Below are 11,959 nucleotides of genomic sequence, written 5' to 3'. Positions count from 1 at the left end.
ATATGATCTGTTCTTTATATGCATGGTATTGACGATTTGCGAAGTATTCTAATCTCGATGAAGTTCTCAGAAGGTTCCAAAAAGGATAAAGGGAAGTGCAATGCATCGCGCGTTTTCCTGCGCAGACGGGCCTGCAAGCTAGCATTTGCTTTGAACGCAACTGACAACTTTCCTTTCAAATGGTACGGATTGAAAATCTGCAGTTAGCTTGTTCAACCATTTCATTTGCTTGTTTTTATATTTATCATAACAGAGACATGAATATATATATATATATGTCTTTGATAATAACAATGCATGCTTCACACACATTCTATTTCTAAAGTCACACACACGCGCGCGTACATCGTCACACTGGCAGGATCTGTCTAAAAAAAAAATTAAAAAAAAGATAAGAGAAACAAATTAAAAGAAGAAATAAATAAAGTTGAAATTAAAGAAGAAATGATGGCTCAGATTGCACCAGATTGCTTCATTTTCCTTGATATTTATCAAATTTGTCCCAGGGGCTGGGGGGGGGGGGGGGGGGCATGCCCCCGGACCCCCCCAGGAGCCGGCCTAAGTGACGGTTTTTGAAAGTAGTTGGCTAATTTGTTAGCTCAGGTTGCACCGAATCGGTCAATTGTCCTAGTTTTGATCCAAATTTGTCTTCTTAACTTTATTTTTTGGAAGGTCAAGGTTTATCAGACTCAGACGGAGTAAGTTTCTTTGCTCAGATTGAACCAGATTGCTCCTTTTCCTTGCTTTCATCATAATTTTCCGAGGGGGGGGGGGGGGGGCATGCCCCGGGACCCCCTAGGAGGTTCGAACGCTTCGCGCCCTCAACTAAACGCTTTGCGTTGTCGAATTGTCCCTAGAAGAAATTTGGAAACCCCCCCTTAAAAATGATGTGATCTGCCCCTGTAGATATAGAATACTGAACGTAATCTTGTAAAACTAGAACTCAATTTTGTACACAGCAGAACCTTCCGTAGACATAACATTACAGTTTACACACATGCTTCACACACATGATATGCAGTCATTGATTTATTTTAAGGGGGCGGGGGGGGGGGGGGGGGGGGGCGGGCAGGGGCGCCTGCACCTTCTCCACTGGTTCCAGCTCAACACACAAAAAAGCTGTTTTTTTACTTTGGAATTTTGTTAAATGATTCTGTGGCAATTAATTTCTTAGCTGAGATGGCACCAGATAGCATGATAAGCATCATTTTGCTTCTTCGGACATGCATTTTACCCCAGACGCTCCCACCAGTCTTGGACGCACTGCCCGCCCTCATTTTACACTTTTGAATTCTAAATGCAACCCCTCCCCCATTACAAACTAACTGACCCGCCCCCGGGCCGCCCCTGGGCCGCCGTAACCTTCTCAAAAGTGTTTGTATCTCTAAAACTAATCGGAGTTGATTGAGATTTCATGTAATTCTCAAACGCCATAGAACCTTCCAATTGACCAATTTTTAAAAGATCATCTTTTTAAACAAACAAATAAACAATGACGTCATTTGACCTACACAGTCTGGATGTCATGGACGACCCATATGGTATTAAAGAAGGCATTTTAAGGTGTTTATCCCTATTCGGATGGCATTGGTCGTGTACGATCCATACTCTTCAAAGAGGCGGTAAAGAGTATATTCCTATTAGGATGATGTGGGTCGTGTGCGACCCATACTTTTTACGTTAAATGCTTCTTTAGAAAGTATGGGTCATACACGACTCGCATCATCCGGACTGTGTTGTCCAAAGCGTGATCCGGTGAAGGTTTACAATCAAAGTGAAGAAGTACCATCAACCAATCAAATTTGTTGGAAGACGTGCATAATGTACGTATACATTGCACTTTCCACGAGTTATGGTTTAGGATGCTTTCTTGAAACCTATATAGTTAGCTATTTTTATAAAAAGATTTCTTTCAAGAAATCAGTGTTTCTGATTCACCCGATTTTTTCCTCCCAACCCAAGAAGTAAGCTTTTTTTTATCCTTTCAAAAAACAAAACAAAATTAAATAAGATACCCCCCAACCAATCCCTTTTTCGGCCTTGTCATCAAACAAACATGTTTGTGTGCCAAATTTTGTTTGCTATACATGTGTGTTTCTGTTAGCCTATTAGACAGAGGTCACTATTTCTGTCCGTCTTTTTCTTTTCATTTTTCATTGTCCTTGGTTCCACTCAGTTAGTGTGTTGTTATCAAGGGTGTGTTTATCTTTTAGATTCTAAATGTAGCACAAGAGTTTCATTAAGGCCAAAAAGAAAAATATGTCTGTTTCCGGTAACCCGACCGACCCTATTTTTAAGCGCCGACCCTAAAGGTTTTTTGACTCACATGCGAAGCAAAAGTGAGTCTATGTACTCACCCGAGTCGTCCGTCCGTCCGTCCGTCCGTCCGTCCGTCCGTCCGTCCGGAAAACTTTAACGTTGGATATTTCTTGGACACTATTCAGTCTATCAGTACCAAATTTGGCAAGATGGTGTATGATGACAAGGCCCCAAAAAACATACATAGCATCTTGACCTTGCTTCAAGGTCAAGGTCGCAGGGGCCATAAATGTTGCCTAAAAAACAGCTATTTTTCACATTTTTCCCATTTTCTCTATAGTTTTTGAGATTCAATACCTCACCTATATATGATATATAGGGCAAAGTAAGCCCCATCTTTTGATACCAGTTTGGTTTACCTTGCTTCAAGGTCAAGGTCACAGGAGCTCTTCAAAGTTGGATTGTATACATATTTTGAAGTGACCTTGACCCTGAACTATGGAAGATAACTGTTTCAAACTTAAAAATTATGTGGGGCACATGTTATGCTTTCATCATGAGACACATTTGGTCACATATGATCAAGGTCAAGGTCACTTTGACCCTTATGAAATGTGACCAAAATAAGGTAGTGAACCACTAAAAGTGACCATATCTCATGGTAGAAAGAGCCAATAAGCACCATTGTACTTCCTATGTCTTGAATTAACAGCTTTGTGTTGCATGACCTTGGATGACCTTGACCTTGGGTCAAGGTCACATGTATTTTGGTAGGAAAAATGTGTAAAGCATGTGAGTCGTATGGGCTTTGCCCTTCTTGTTTTCGCTTTTTGCGCACACACACACACACACACACACACACACACACACACACACACACACACACACACACACACACACAAAAACGGGAGCAATCGGTCGATGAGACTTTACAATCGAAGAGACTTACCTCCCGTTTCCGTCGTCACGCGAAAAAAACATGGCGGCCAATGACGCCGGGAAAAAAAAAACACGTAAAAAGACGTTAAGGCTGGAGTTCACACCTGAGGCCATATTTCAAAGTGGTTAGGCAGTTTTAAAGGTTTGTTTTTATGTTAGCTCAGTGTTTTGTTTATCAGGAAAAAACAAAATGAATAGAGCTTGTCGCGCAAAATTTTGAGATAGCGACTGAAGTTTGAGCATAGGTATGAGATTTTTTCACGCAAACCCTACTGAAGAAATTGTGATATTGTATTGTGAATATGTTAACAAAAAAACAATCGGATGATCAGAAACTGAAGAAGAGAAATAGGGAAGCAAAATAGAACATCAAACATAGTGATTTTACAGGTGAATTTGGAAAAAAAACCTTATGTATCCATTTTTGAAGCCCAATTTGAAGCATGGAACACAGTCAAACATAAATTAAAAGTGTTAAAGTGGTTACAGTGTTCAGAAATAGTGTTACATAACAAGTTGAGTTATCCCTCTTCACAAATTTTAAGAGAAATACACCTCTTGTCGCGCAAAATTTTGAACTGTGATGCTTTTACTACCCCCACCCCCTACTCATTTTTCAGAAAAGAGTGCATATTATCTTCCAAATAGACAAGCAAGGTAGTCAGATGATCAAAACTTCAGAACAAAAATAGGGAAGCAAAATAGAACATGCAACATAGTGATTTAACTGGTGAATTCAGAAAAAACACACTTTTTTACTCATTTTATTAGCTGAATTTAAAGCTTGGAAGACAAAAATAAATAAATTAAAAGTGCAAAACTGGTTACAGTGTTCAGAAATAGTGTTAGATACCAAGTTGAGTTATCCCTCTTCATCACAGTTAAAAGAAACGCACCTCTTGTCGCGCAAAATCTTGAACTGTGATGCTTTTACTACCCCTACCCCCTACCCATTCTTCAGAAAAGAGTGCATATTATCTTCCAAATAGAAAGGCAAGGTAATCAGATGATCAAAAACTTCAGAACAGAAATAGGGAAGCAAAAAAGAACACCCAACACAGTGATTTAGCTGTTGAATTCAGAAAAAAACCACTTGTTTACTCATTTTATAAGATGAATTTAAAGCTTGGATGACAGAAAAAAATAAATTAAAAGTGCTAAAGTGGTTACAGTGTTCAGAAATAGTGTTAGATACCAAGTTGAGTTATCCCTCTTCATCACAGTTAAAAGAAACGCACCTCTTGTCGTGCAAAATCTTGAACTGTGGTGCTTTTACTACCCCTACCCCCTTCCCATTCTTCAGAAAAGAGTGCATATTATCTTCCAAATAGAAAGGCAAGGTAATCAGATGATCAAAAACTTCAGAACAGAAATAGGGAAGCAAAAAAGAACACCCAACAGAGTTATTTAACTGTTGAATTCAGAAAAAACACACTTGTTTACTCATTTTGTAAGCTGAATTCAAAACATGGATGACAGAAAAAAATAAATTAAAAGTTCTAAAGTGGTTACAGTGTTCAGAAATAGTGTTAGATAACAAGTTTAGTTATCCCTCTTCATCACAGTTAAAAGAAACACACCTCTTGTCGCGCAAAATCTTGAACTGTGGTGCTTTTACTTCCCCAAGCCCTTACCCATTTTTCAGAAAAGAGTGCATATTGTCTTCCAAATAGAAAAGCAAGGTATTCAGATGATCAAAAACTTCAGAACAGAAATAGGGAAGCAAAATAGAACATCCAACATAGTAATTTAACTGTTGAATTCAGAAAAAAACACTTTTTTACTCATTTTATTAGCTGAAGCTTGGAAGACAGAAAAAAATTAAAAGTGCTAATGTGGTTACAGTGTTCAGAAATAGTGTTAGATAACAAGTTCAGTTATCCCTCTTCATCACAGTTAAAAGAAACACACCTCTTGTCGCGCAAAATCTTGAACTTTGATGCTTTTACTACCCCCACCCCCTACCTAAGAGAAAGGGAGAATGTACGTTCTGGCTCACCGATTCCGACAGACCCTAAATATTAACGCAAAATAGGCTTCTGGACTAAACTTTTACTAAAATGAAACATGCGACAAAATCAGAAAATTACTGCATAAATCCATACAAAAAAAATACAGTAAAGTAAGGTTGTTTTGAACCAATGCCGGGTCTGTCGGAATCAGTAACCCAGAACGTACATTCTCCCTTTCTCTTATACAACATTCTTAAGCTCAATACGCTCTCTCATTTACAAACTTTACTTCATATGTTCTTTCACTGTTAGAATTATATCTGATACATGCAATGTGACTGTCTAAACGAATAGTTAACTCTTTACAAGTGATTCTATTTTTACTTTTTCTTCCCGTCCTATTTGAATCCCCTTTTTTAAAAACTGCTTTTTCAGATCTTCTATATCGAGTGGCTTGTTATATTCAGCTCGTGTTTTTGTTTGAATACTTGCTTTCTTACTTTTGTAGTCATCAAAGTCTGTTTGTATCTGTTTGAATTCTTCGTCAGAAACTTTTGAATCTTCAAGTGCTTTACTGATAGACAGTTTTAGGCTAGACAATTTTGATGATGCAAGAGTGGAAATGGATTCGTGTTTTTCAAGCTTTTTCACAATTTTTTTCATTATAGCTGATGCTATAAATGATAAACCACCAACTGCTGCTGCGACACCACCTAGGATTAGAGAAACTGGAGTCCCTACTCCGGTAGCTAACAGAATTGTTCCCGTTACACCTGCAGCTGATGCAAGGATAGTAGAACCAGTGCTGGCATTAGAAAGGCTGTTGTAAGTTGTTGAGTACTTACGTCTAGCGCGAGAATATTTTTCTAATTCATCTTCTAGTTGTTTTTGTATATTACTAATGTGTGCCAGTCTGAATTGTTGACTTTCTGCTGCACTTTCATCAATATTAGGATAAAGCTTCACACTGCTAGTCATCTTTTTAATGCAAAATATAAAATATTTATCTTAATTCTCACTGGCCAGTGTTTCTGCTAAGCTTTGAAGCTGTTCATTGCTTAACACCTTATCTGTATAGTAGAAAGCAATCAAATCAAGATAAGTAAGATTAATACTTCTTATTTCTGTTAAATTATTTATATCTGCGTTAACAACAACATTTTGGTTTGACGTCTGTTTTTTTATTGTGTTAGAATCCTTTTGAACAGCAATAAATACTCTGACTTCTTCAACATTTAATGGTCTCCAGTTGAGATTTATTCCTCTCATTAGAACAGTGTTTGTGGTTTCTTCCCTTTTCCTGACAACTATATCAAATATCATAGTTGCATTCTGCCCTATTGGAAGCTTGGGTATAAAATCGACAATGGTGTCAGCGTCCTTTTCAACACTTTGTTTTCTGTGAATGAGATAGTTGTTCTTATGGAAAGGTTTAACTGCAACTTCTCCCCTGCTGTTAATCGCAGGAACAAGGCTAACAATTAGTGGTTTAGCATTGATTGACTTACGGAATGTGTCGTCTTTTCCAACAAGAGTGTATGGACTCACAAATTCAAACTTCATTTCCCAGTCAATCTTTTTTATAACAGGACTAAGTACCCATTTTTTATTCTGATGTTTCCACATGTAGAATGTGTCATCGACAATTGGATCAGGTACATTAACATCACGGATTTGACCTAGTTTGAGAAATCTTGGTTTCTTTTCATCGTCGATTTCCTTTCTCTTGTAATGACCAGTGTCTGTAAACTCGAATGCATACACTGCACCAACTTCAGCATTGCTCTCAAAGTCGATAGCATCTGCTAAATCTTTCAACTCTATAGTTGAACATGCAACAGGATAAGCTATTGTAGGTCCACTCGACATTTTAATACTCAATATTTTATGGAACTATTTCCAATGTAATGTTAAACAAACAATCAACTGGTTGTCCACTTTGATTTTTCAGATCAATGTGTAGGAATTCATGACACCCTTCCTCCAAGTCCTTGAACTGAAGTGTCTTAAATGTTGGCACGTGCATTTTACAAAAAGAGGCATCACTCGGTGGAAGAATTCTAAGCAGATCAGAACGCTGATCATTAAACAGATTATAGGATGTGTTAAGCTCTCTCATGTGAACAAACAGTACACTGTTAACATCCATGTCAATGGGACGTGTTCCCTTGTATAAATTTGTAATTCCAAGCATATCAAGGAGTTTGGTTGGAAACTCAACGTTTACTTCTCTAGTTTTGGGCATAGTAAGAGTAGCAATGAGACTTGCATGATTTAAACTCGCTGTAATACCTACTGGAGCAAACAATTCTTTCTCTAAAGTGCAGAAGTCATAGTAACCATCTTCTACAGAATGTGTTTTACCATTAATTCTAACCCAGTTGTTAGCCTTTTTTTTACTGATATTATACCAAGTAACCTTGTACATAATTTCATGCAGTGCAACTTTCATTCCTCCATTTTGATTGTTGATAGGGTTTGCAAGTTTAACTGGCACACTAGTCTTCACATTTGTTAGTGTGATAAACATTTTTTAGTCAGTATAAATTCAACAAAGACGTTAAATACAAAACTGGACCATATTACAATCCAAAGACTATTTCTTTCCATGAGTTGGACTTTGCTGTAACAGAAACAGAATCCATTCGCGTTAAAGTGCCTGACCCATTCCATTCTTACCTAAATCCCCCAATCAAAAATGATAGTGTTCCAAAGATGTGGAACTCTCACCCAATTCAGTTCTATCAGAATCAGTTAAACTTTGCAATATTCTGTGCAACCACAGGATGTGGAGTGTCCTATGCAGACCACATGAATAATTCAAACTTACTGACAAAGTGTGTGTACACATTTCACGTTTACTATCAGTGCAGGAGAATCTTGTCTGAACTTCAGGCACCAATGCCGCATGAAAAGAGCTGGAACCCATTCAACAATAGGATAAACATGAAAGTGTATGAGCGTCTCTGCAATGAATTCAATATAGATTTTAAGACCGACTTTAGGCAAAAGCAAGACAAAAACCATGGCATGGGAACACTATATTTATGGGGTGTCCACAGGAGGTATAATTTTGATTACTGGCCAGGTCATACATCTTTTTCTTCAAATGTGCAGGTACAGTTAGGATCAATAGAACAAGAGCACCACAATGCATGGACTACTTTTATATTAGACACCGGCAAAGGTTTCACTGGATCAGGTGTTGAAAGGATCAATGAATCTATCCGAACATATGCGTGGTGCTTGCTAGGCTCGCAGGCACAGACACGATCAAACATAATGAGAACAAGCACAGGGTTTGGTGCACAGAAACAGTTGTTATCAAATTTAGAAGATGTCATAAACTCTGCAGTTGATCTGCCTTCCAGCATCAAAAGGTATCAAGACTCTCTCCGTTATGCAAGATCAAAAGTTGACTTTGCTGTTGGTAACGGCCTTTACATGTTACCTTCTGATCTCCAGCTGCAGATTGGAACAATAACAAATTATAACAATGAAATCATTATTGCTAGTGACACCCAGCCGCTTGGAAAGGGTGAAGAACTGAATTCAGAAATCAGAACGATGTTACAGCCATATCACAATGAACAGAAACAAAGCGTGACAAGTGAAGATCACGCTGCAGGTGAAGATCATTCTGTCACTAGTGATGATCAAGCTGTTAGTATTAGTGATGATCATGAATCGCAGAAGACTGCTCTAGTAATTGGTGGAGTGGGTGTAGGCTTACTTTTGCTTTATTCTCGTTAGCAGAACACCTGCAATTAAAACTATTAGAGTCCAGAGATGTTCAGCCATGAAACCAACAACTTTACCTGCAAAAGATAACAGCCAGCTAACAATTGAACCAATGATTCCTGGAAGTGCATCCAAAGCTTTTGCTGCTAGTTTCTTTAATAGTTCTGCAATGTGTTTGAGTTGTTTCTTTACCCATCCCGGATCAGATGGAGATGAAGGTGAAGGTGGAGGTGGAGGTGTGACAGTGCCACCTGTGAATGTTAACACTAATGTGCTTATTGCAAATCCTAACGCAGTTAGTATACTAGCTATTGTGATTCCCTGCTCTCTGAAAAGCGTTCTAATTCTTTCAGCAAGAGTTGTGTCTTCGTAAAGGATTCTTTGAATTGTATTTTTTATTCTGCTGACCTGTGTTCTCAGTTGTTCTCTATTGTTACTTAGAACTTCTAACCTTATGGCTTTCTCCTCCTGCAAATCTTTTAAACGCTTAGAAATTCTGTTTTTTACTTCTTGTTCTAGGTTCAAATCATCAGCATCAGCAAGTTTTTGTTTCTCTTTGTTTATATCTTCATCCAGCTGACCTAGTTTTGACAGATTATTTGCTATTTCACCTCTGATGGTTTGTAGTGATTGATTAAGGGCTTCTATTTCTCTCATAGGTAATAGTTCATGTGGAGTCTTCAGTGAAGTTTCCTCAGAAAAAGAAGTCTCTATCTCTTGTATAAGTTGATCAGCCTCATCTGCAAGTTTATTAAGATCTTGCAATGGAACAGATTCTATTTGAGTAGCAGTTGGTAGTCCTAGTTCTGCTTGTTGAAGTAAGGAAACAACATGGGAAGATGATGACCGTGTGCTAGGCACAATATCTAATTGCCTAAGTCGATTAGCAGTAAGTTTTTGTTTTAGTGAAACTTTTGATAGAAACTTAGCAGGATTAGATTTATATGTAAGTTGGACTTTTTCTCCTTTATCGTTAGTTGTATATAAATGATTTGCTTCCATTTTGAACTGGTTTGGATCTAAAACATCAGGTTCTTCTCCTAAACTTTTGTAGAAATCTCTAACTTTACCTTCCAGAAGTTCATGTCGTGCCACCTCATAATGCAGTGAATGATGGTAGGGAACCAAAGGGATTGCTTCGCTCATGTCGTCCGCTGGCTCAAATAAATCTTCAAATCCACCTTCTGCCATTTGTAACTTATTTTTTATTTTGAAAATAAAAAAAGATGGCACAATCGTTCGGTTCTGTTCTTGATCCTTACAGAAGGCTGAAAGAACCTCTCGGGGTAAAAGGAATAAGGCAAACAGTTATAGTTACAAATAATCCTTCTACTATTGATCAGAATGAAATACTTACTGTTAGGTTTCCTAATCTAGGTAAGAACGATGTTATTGTACCAGGCACTGTAAGACTATCATTCAAATTAGAATTAGAATCTGGCTCAGATGCAAATAGGACTTTGGCTTATAATGTAGGAAGAGCAATTGTGAGGAAGATTACTGTCAAACTGGAAGGGCGGGAAGTGATGTCATTGAATAATGCAGATGTATTTTTAGTTTATGCAGATCATTGGTTGACTGACAATGAAAAGAAAAACAGAGTGTTTCAAGGGATTCAGTCAGACAATGGGATAAAAGTTAGAATAGGAGCAGGAGATAAAGCTGACAACAAAAAAGATAACGCTGTCAATGTTGCTTTTGGAAACAAATTTTGTATTCCACTTGACTTTGAACTCATAAATTCACATCCTCCCTTCTATCAAGGAGCATTGCGTGACAGGCTGTCATACGACCTGACTTTCAATAGTTATGATCGTGTTATGCTTTCACAAGACCCGGAAGCAAAGTATAAGGTGTCTGGAATTTCTTTAGAGTTTGATGTTGTAAACCATCCTGAACTGGCTAGACTTATAGAAAATCAGTACAGTTCTAAGCTGCCTATCTATTATGAAAGAGTGTTGAATCACAGTACACTTTCAAAAAGCCAGGCTGATCCAATCTGGAACATTAACTTGAATACACCAGCTAGGTCAATGAAGGGAATACTTATGTTGTTTGAGGAACCAAAAGATTCATATGAAAGGCAAATAGAAAAGTTTTACAATCCACTAATCAATAGAGTATATTGCACAATTGAAGGGCAGCCAAACCAAATATTTGCATCTGGCATGCTGCCATACCAACACTATGATGAAGCAAGAAAGTACTTTACTGGAGGAAGATTGAAAGACCCAACATCTGATCTTGTGGCTAAAGATCTACATTTACACGGTGTTGGCGTAGAAGATTTCTTGACAAATAAATATGCGTTATGGCTGGATCTCAGAACAACTGACGACAACAAACTGCATGGAAGTGGAAGGCGAATTGAAAACGGATCAGAAGGAATCACAATACAAATTGAAAAGGAAGTAGGGAGTAGTAGTAAATCAGTTAAGATCTACGTGTTTATTGTGTCAGATGCGCAGTTAAACATCTCTGAAAGCAGATTACAGGATATTGTTTATTGAACGTGTTAAAATGAAGTATCTAGATTTTCTTCCAAAAGATCCACACTGTTCTTTGATTTGTGGGGCAACAGGTTGCGGCAAAACAAGATATGTTTTGGATTTATTACAGACTGTTTACATAAATCACTTTGAACACATAGTCATATTCTGTCCAACCATAAAGCATAACAGAACATACAAGGAGAGAAAATTCATATGGTCTGATCAAAATATATTTATTGTAAATCCTTCTGATCGTCTAAATGTTTGCTTGGAGCATTATTTCGATCTTTTTCAGAACACACCAACACTGTTTATTATTGATGACTGTGCAGCAGAACGTGACATTGTTAGAAAGAAAAGTGCACTAGCAAAGCTTGCATTCAGTGGACGACATGCATTAATATCAGTTTGGATATTAACACAAAAATACAATGCAGTTCTGAAAGACTTTAGAGAGCAACTCAAAACAATAACATTGTTCTATTCAAAGGACCGTGACAGTTTTGAAGAGTGTCTTCGAGAAAATGATGTCATTGAAAACAAACAGGAGAGAGAAAGAATAAAGAATAATCTGAA

The 11,959-nt window shown here is 37.7% G+C and overlaps 1 protein-coding gene and 1 long non-coding RNA gene across 2 annotated transcripts in view; one reads left to right on the top strand and one right to left on the bottom strand.

The window, feature by feature from the left end:
• Positions 1-11,959, bottom strand: part of LOC138975188 (uncharacterized) — a 214,262-nt gene that overhangs the window by 144,501 nt on the left and 57,802 nt on the right. The gene's annotated exons all lie outside the window — the stretch shown is intronic.
• The window catches only part of LOC138975172 (uncharacterized), a 29,824-nt gene continuing 17,965 nt past the window's right edge, over positions 101-11,959 (top strand). Inside the window, exon 1 of the mRNA XM_070347831.1 lies at positions 101-182. The gene's annotated coding sequence lies outside the window, so the exon portion shown is untranslated. The remainder of the gene's footprint in view (positions 183-11,959) is intronic.

The sequence above is a fragment of the Littorina saxatilis genome, linkage group LG9, assembly GCF_037325665.1.
Source record: "Littorina saxatilis isolate snail1 linkage group LG9, US_GU_Lsax_2.0, whole genome shotgun sequence".
Classification (NCBI taxonomy): domain Eukaryota; kingdom Metazoa; phylum Mollusca; class Gastropoda; order Littorinimorpha; family Littorinidae; genus Littorina; species Littorina saxatilis.
This window is presented reverse-complemented; position numbering and strand designations above follow the sequence as displayed.